Source organism: Pteropus vampyrus, unplaced genomic scaffold (assembly GCF_000151845.1).
Source record: "Pteropus vampyrus isolate Shadow unplaced genomic scaffold, Pvam_2.0 Scaffold12, whole genome shotgun sequence".
NCBI lineage: Eukaryota > Metazoa > Chordata > Mammalia > Chiroptera > Pteropodidae > Pteropus > Pteropus vampyrus.
In genome coordinates, this window is record NW_011888793.1 from 2,599,660 (window position 1) to 2,607,677 (window position 8,018).

At 37.4% G+C, this 8,018-nt stretch overlaps 1 pseudogene; it reads right to left on the reverse strand.

Annotated features, from left to right (window-relative positions):
* Positions 1 to 6,629: 6,629 nt before the first annotated feature.
* On the reverse strand, positions 6,630 to 6,748 carry LOC111733005 (annotated as a pseudogene).
* Between the last annotated feature and the right edge of the window lie 1,270 nt (positions 6,749 to 8,018).

Sequence of the window (8,018 nt, forward strand, 5' to 3'; positions counted from 1 at the left end):
TTTTTTTTTTACCGCTATGCAAAAAAATCGTAGGCGAATGGACTTCGTATAGAAAGGAGCAAAGAAAAATGAAAACACTGATCTGTTAGGATTTGAATGTTAATGGTATTTCTCTCCTATTATTGTTGTTGTATTACTTGTGTAATAAATCAAATTAGTAGAGAAAATTAATTTGAGTTCATGTATGCTTAAACGAGCCATAGTCAGCTTATGAAAACAGTTTGTCCTTATGATTTTGGAAGAAAAAATAAAACCTATAAAAGCGTTCATCTGGGTGTTCTTTTTCACCTTGTCTGACAATCTAATTTATGCCTCTAATATTACACTCAGACATTTTTTTAAAAATCGTAATTAATACTTTATTTGCCAAGAATGCAGTTGTTTAATTCATATTTTTCATTTCTAATCAATTTTGGAGGAAAGATTTAAATAATTCTCAATATTGTTTTTTTGTCAGCTTTAATTATTGTCTTAGTAGTATATGAGTTAAATGTATAACTGAAAATGTACTATGGCTAATACAACATTCTATTTAACAAAGAAAGAGTCAGTAAATGATAATAAATATGTACTTATACTTTTTACTTATTTATTTAACAAATCCAGACATAGTGCTACTATGTGCCAGATGCTGTTCTAAGTACTTTAAAATATGGACACATTAAATTCGATTCTTATAAAAACCCTATGATGTAGGCACTCTTATTATCCCCATTTTATTTATAAGGAAACTGATACATAGAGAGGTTAAGTAGCATTCTCAAAGCTCACACAGCTAGTAGTAGTTGCCAAAGCTGAGATTAAAATCCAGGCAGCACTTGGATGTGCTGGATATATAACTGGATGTGATAGTGATCAGAAGTTGGTTAAGTAAATGAAAATATGTTCTTTGTACAATTAAAATAATTTTGCCATATGCTTGCTATTTTGAATAGGTGCTTGTTCTGAAATATCATGAGAAGAGCTGGTAATACAGGCAGATGGCTGAAGTGTCATTTAGCACACATGCTATTCTGAAAGATCGCATTAATATTTCCATGGTCAGGGTTACTATGGACCCTTTTGCAGTTTGTGCAGTGTGTGACTCCAGAGGGTACTACCCTTATAGACTTCATGTGAATGGCACCTGCTAGAGTTGTTTAGGGTATAACCACCCACAGTGGCCCTGCCAGTGGCCTAAAGATTTATTGGCTATCTCAGAGTATGACTTCCAACTGGGAGACCCTTCTCTCTACATAGTCCATTTTTAGTTTTATATCCATCAAATTTATTACTAAGAGAAAGTATTAAAATACTATTATGTGTACTGGATAATTGTCATGTCTCTTCCATTTTCAGCTCATCAGAAAGAAAAAAATGCTTTCATGTTCAAATGTCTCCATATATTATGCACTATCAGATACTTTTTTTCCTATATAAAATGTTATAATTTTAAATGCCTTTCTGGATACTTTTGGATATTACAACAAATCTCAGCCAAGATTCCACGAAATGCCAAATCCATTCCTTAGTCCACTTAGCTTTAGATAGTTTTGAGAACATTTTATTAAATTCTCAATTTACTTGACTGTCAATTGGTTGGTACTCCTGTTCCACTGGGCTTAACCCCAAAAAGTAGATACTGTCATTCTGAGAATTAGCAGAGCTAAAGGAGAAGTGGGTACATGGAAACTGAGTGGTTCTGTGGCCTAATTTTTCCTTAGATGATGAGCCTGAGGCCCAGAGAGTAGTCCAAGCACACACAGCTGATGGGCAGCAGGAATGAGACTTGAATCTCAAACACTTACTTTTTTTTTTTTGCTTTTTTTCTGCCAAATTTTATTATATTCTGTACTCCCGCAGAATCTACAGACTTTATCCTGTGTGGATGCTTTAAACCACTATGTCTCAACTTTGTTATTTGCCCTCATCCAAATTCACTGGGACAATCAGTAGTGTCCTTTGAGCACTGAATGTGACCTACTGCACCTTTAGGAAGGAGATTCCATACTAGCTCAGAAATATAGACTGGTGGTTTATCGCTCATCGCTCATGAGTCAGTGGTCTACAAATAATTGTGTAGATTAATTAGTTTATCAATTAACTTCTATTGGCTCTCCCTAATTATGAAATGAGAGTGTTGAATAAGGGATTTGCCATGTACTGACAAGCTCTTATATTCCGTGTTTCTATGAACTATCATTGTAATTCCCAATTATTTTATCATTAAGGTGCATTTGGAACATATAATACTCTTTTGGGGTCTTTATTAAATGAAACCATGTTTTTTTAGTAGCCTAATCAATTTGCTACCTTATTTTTCACATGTTATTTTCAGGGCTTAGTATCCTAACCCACTAATGTTCTGTTTTTTTTTTTTCTTCAAAATTACCACTAAATATACTGTGACCTGTCATTCTGCTCTGGCTTGTCTAAATTTATTTTTGTTTTCATTTTTGCTTGAGAAAGAGTTGTTTCTAAAGAGAACAGAGAATAAAGTTCTCGCAGGTGGTCTCTTTAGAGTCCCAGGGACCTGATGAGGGTTACATGCTTACAACCACACGACTGCTAAAACCAGGGGTTCGTGCCTGGTCCACAGAAAACTCATGGGAAACCTGTTTTGAGAACTTAGCCCAAAATAGATGCTCAGGACTAGACAGTGACCAAAAGACTCAAACAGATCCTCTCTCTGGGAGCCTTTGGATGGAGCCATAGAAAGTGGGCCAGGTAGGAGAAAGCAGCAGATACCAGAAGCACGCCATTCAAAGGCTTGATGCAGAAGTATTGAGGTTGTAGAAACCATGAAGTGGGGAAAAGTTAGTCAGAAAAGAAAGAGAAATTAATGAACATAGATAATAGCTGAGTCATAATAATAGTGGACTCACTAAAGCAAGGATGAGCCAAGGACCAGACAAAGCCAAGGACCAGACAGAGATGGCTAAAAGCTGCTTTTTGTGCTCCACAGTTCCCCATTTATCTTTCCAGTAATTTCCAGCTCCTGAAGTCTCCTGATTAGGCCTCTGTACCTTGCCACCTGAAAGAGCCTAAATGACATGGTGTCTTTATTGAATCCACACCTTAAGCTGTCAGAATGCCTGTATGTTGTGCACTGCTGTATGTAAGCATTCAGTAATGTTTGTTGAGTGATGCTGTGAGATGCTCAGAATTACCTTGGGAATGAGTCTTTGTTAGGCTGTTAAAAGAGTAGTTATGTAAAGGATCAAGGTGTATCCAAAGTTATCTGAAAACTTGTAGATTGGAGCAGAGTGAAACCTTGTGAGTCAGTGAACAAAGAAGTGGGTTATGTAGCAAGATTACAAAGAAAGGCCCCTACCCCAAATATTTTTGCCTCCAATTTGCCACACTGGCTGAAATTCAGACTGGGAGATTAATTTCTTCAGTGAAAGGCAATATATTTCCAAGTTCTCACTTATAGAGTACCCTTTTTCAGAGATAGGATTTGCACTAAAAGCTGTTATCAGCATTTCACATCTTAGTGTGCATTCATTTAGTGGACTCATTCCTGAACAGTTTGTTGTCTTCAGAGACTGAGGAAATGGAAGTTTTGATGGTGTCTGGTCATGGGAGGTAGAGAAGGGACACTTTCAGAGCATGGACCATTGCCGAAGGAGATTATGCTGACTATGTGGCCAGTATCAACTCTGATTATTCTTGATGATGGGAAGAATGAAAAAAAACAGTAGGGATGAAGACAGATGTCAAATACCTCTGAGCTTCATTCCAGATGACCCCAATCACTAAATACAATATTAAAAGGACAATCTTCAAGGATGATGTATGTTGTATGACAAAGATTATAGTCTTGGAATAAGAAAATCTGAGCTCTGAGTTTGTTCTCTACTGTTTGTTTATTATATGTATAACTTGGGGTCTCTGGGCCTCAGTTTCCCCATCTATATAAAGGAATGTGACGAGGATGATAATGATGATGATGATGATGATGATGATGATGATGATAACATGTATTTCTTCAGCGGGAGGTGATAAAAATCTGAGAGAGGAGGGAAGTCAAATGACTGATGGCTGCAAACCACGTATGCTGCTAAGCAGTTCAGTCTGGAAACTGAAGGAGAAAGAGCAAATAAGAATGGCCTTGGCTGACAGTGGGCTCTGCCTGTTGCTAAATCCTCCTCTATCTCTCAGTACACGGATTGACTCTTCTTCCCACATCATTATGGCAGTCACTCATTACTTTGAGACATTTTTTCCTCATCTTATTTTCAATAACGATCATTCTTTTATTTCTTATTGGTCTTGATCTTTTATATTTAGTTATAAAATTGATCTTAAAATTAGTCCATTAATTCTATTTGTCTTGTTCCCTTCCAAGAGATAGTTGTGGTAGTTTATAAAGCTTTGGTTGCAAATTATAGAAAATGTACATCAAATTAGTTTAAACACTGTAAACGATTTAATGATTTATATTACTAAATGATCCAGTTGGACATCTTCAGGAAAAGCTTGATCTAGCAGTAAAATGATGACATCGGGGGCCTGGCTTGTTTCACTTCTCTATTCTGCCCTCCATAGCATTTGCTTTATTTTAAGGCAAAGCCCAATTATGATCTTAAGATTACTGCCAACTGCTGCAGGTTTCTTGTTGATCAGGTGAAAGAGAATGACTTTTTTCTCAGCAAAATCCTCAAGATTCACTTTGATTGGATGAGCTTAGCTCACATGACCCTTTGAAAAAATCTCCATAGCCAAGGGAAAGAATGTAACTCTGGGGCTGAAAGTAGATTCAGTTTTTCCAGAACCTCATAAATGTCATAACAGGTTCTGGGCTGATAAGGAAGGGAATAAGGAGAAATGGAAGCCGAGGAGGCCACTAACCAAAGACCACTGTAACAGGTTAGAAATAGAAGTTATCATATGCAAAGCTGCAGTGGCCAAATGTTTAAAGGGTGTTTTTCCATTTGAGAACAAGAGCACATGCTGTTTAAAGCAAATTTGATGTGTCTAATGTGATACAAATTGACTTTCATCAATAAGCATGAAAAACAATCATTACCCTTTGAATTTTGTGATTTTATAAAGCATTGAATTCTATCCTTCAGTGCTCTCATGAGGGGAGCTTTTTTAAAAAATGCATTTTAGCCATTTTCAATATGCTGTAAATTGAAACAGAGAATGTATTTTTTTTCCTCCTAGTGTAAAATCGAATAAGCAACAGCACACTGCAGGAAGTCAGTCTAGCCACAGCAAATCTGTACTTGTTTTTATGAGAGAGGATGGGAAGAATGAATATTTGCCCTGTGGCATCAATTTCCTGTTTAATGTTCTCCAAGAGGCATTTGGAAAATGCCCAGCAACACAGATGTACGTAAATACCATACATAACTTGTTTTCGTGAGTGGAAAGAGGAGTCTGAAAAATTATGACAAAGGCTGGTTACCCTCACCTCCTGGTAGTTGGTGAGTCACTCTACCTTTAACTTAATGATTTGGAGGATGGATCATTCCAGAGCGTGGCATTGGAAGGATAAGCAGTATAAGAATAGCATGGCGTGTGGCTTCTTAGCCTAAGTTCTTATTCATTTAAGACTACTTTTACCCCAAAGTTGGCTTCTGCCAGCTGGAGGTTGCCTTCAGATTGCCTGTAAGAAGTACATACAGATCAAGACAGTTTTTCTAAAAAAACAAAACAAAAATGAAAAATACTGAATCCTCCCCGCCGCCCCAATAGAAACCCATCTGTAAGATTTGCAGACACGAATTTGTTTTCAAATCACAGAAAAACATATGTACATCCTGCATAGCATCTGTCAAGGTGTGGGCAGATGTGTTCTCAGTTCTGTTGTCATATTACCCTAGATGACCCACACATCATTTTGGACATTTTATTTGAAAGGTCACAGCTTGATTGGAGAACCAAATTCTTATTTTTGTTTCAGCAACTAAGGCTAATATATTATTTAAGAACTTGACATAGAAAGCAAGATTCAGACCTAAAGTATTCATCTCCTAACTTGCTCTTTTGAGCCACTTTCTCACATAAGGCAAGATGAGGAACAATAGTTATGATCTATGAAATACCTACTTAAGTGCTTAGGAAGGAAAGGGTAAGGAAGACCTTTATATATCTCAAAGCTAATCTTCATAACACCCCACTTTTTGTTCCATATCTCCCTGTCTTATAGATGAGAAAACCAGGACTTAGAGAAGATAAAGAGCAGCCCAACATCACCTTAGTAGCTAGTAGAGTCATTATTCAACCCCTGATCTGTCTGGCCCTAAAGCCCATGCTCTTTTCTTAAGTTCAGAACTTGTTAATCTAGGATTTGTAAATGGGCTTCAGAAGATTCTCGAGAGCTAAAAGTGAATGCAAATCTGTAAGTGTGTATATATATATACACATTTTTCTGGGGAAAGTGTCTAAAATTTTATCAGATCTATCAGCTATATTTCCAGAACCTGGTACAGTCTTGAATACAGTAGGCACATGATAATATTTGTTCAATGAACAATAGGGGTCTATGATACAAAAAAGGATTAGTATCACTGCTTTTATTTACATGCCTCTGTATTGTTTTAGCTTGTCCCATTATCTGTCCTATAGATGAATAGATTTGAATTTCCAGTACAACTGAGTTTGTTTTGAATGCATAAATTCATTTTTTTTTTTTTACACGGCTACAGCACCTGGTATTCCTAGGTGGTCTCCCATTTAAGTACTAACCAGGCTCGACCCTGCTTAGTTTCTAAGATCAGACGAGATCGGGCATGTTCAGGGTGACATGGCTGGAGACTAAATTCATTTTCTTTAAAGTTAAAAACGTAGACTTTAGTTGATAATTCATTTGAAATTATTCAACATGTATATAAAAAGATTGAACATTTTTAGATACAATTGTCTAAAGAGATATTTTTTTCTTAAACAGAGCACATTAATGCAAAGGATTGTACTAGACCACTACAGAACAGACACATAATGTGAGCTACAAATGCAAGCCACATTTGTGATTTCAAACTTTCTAGCAGGCACATTCAAAACAGTAAAAAGAAACAAGTAAAACTAATTTTCGTCATATATTTTATTTAACTCAATATATCTGAGCTATTATCATTTCAACCTGCAGGCAATATTTAAAATTATTGAGATATTTTATGTTCTTCTTTTCATGCTAAATCTTGGTAATCCAGTGTGTATTTCACACTCACTTCAAACTGGCTTCCTTTCTCATGCCCAGTGGCTGTGCCGGCTCTTGGCTGCTTCATTGGGCAGTGCTCCTGGAGACTCAGGTGGTTGAAAGAGGTGAACAACGTTGATGAAGCGTGGAGGAAAGGAGGAAGAGAATGCCACAGGTTTGGGCATGTGGGGAGATACCTCGATAATCCAAGGTACAGTGACGTTAGGTTAGGCTGCCAACTCATATTGCCAAAATTGTAGCTTTGCAGGTGATTATTAAGACAGGCTGCAGAAAACAGTGCAAAATTCAGCACTGCTGCGGAAGTTTTTTCCTATTCCCACAGTCCCCTTCTTTTCTTGGTAACAGGCGTGCAGATCCAGGGTGTGCATTTAGGGGAAGATGTGATGCAGAGTGACTAAAGTTACGCCCAATAATTATAATAATTTTGTTCTTTTAACTACTCCTAGAGCAAAGGATCTGTAAATTTTATAGTGCGGCAGTCTCCGGCCCCTTGGGGGAGAAAGGCAGAGTAGAGGTTCTGGAGTTGCATTCCTCCATTTTACAGATGCAGGAAGGAGGCCACAGAGAGCCTGAGGCCGTAGACTGCAGGAACAGACAAGGCCATAAAAGAACCTAGGAAATTTTGTTCTGAGCTCTGCTCAAGCTTTATTCACACTCCTTTATTTGCTTTTTGAGATCTTTCTAAGGCTTTTCCACAGGGTGTGGTCCTATTCTCCCCCTGGCCTGCCTCTCCTAAGGCCTGAGATTGAGCACAGATAAAACACCTTCTGCTCCCAGGCAGGGCAGCTTGGGTTCTAGAAACATGGTGATAGAAAGTGCCTTTCAGAATTACATTTCTTTTTCTAAAGTTTTCAGTTACTCAGCATGA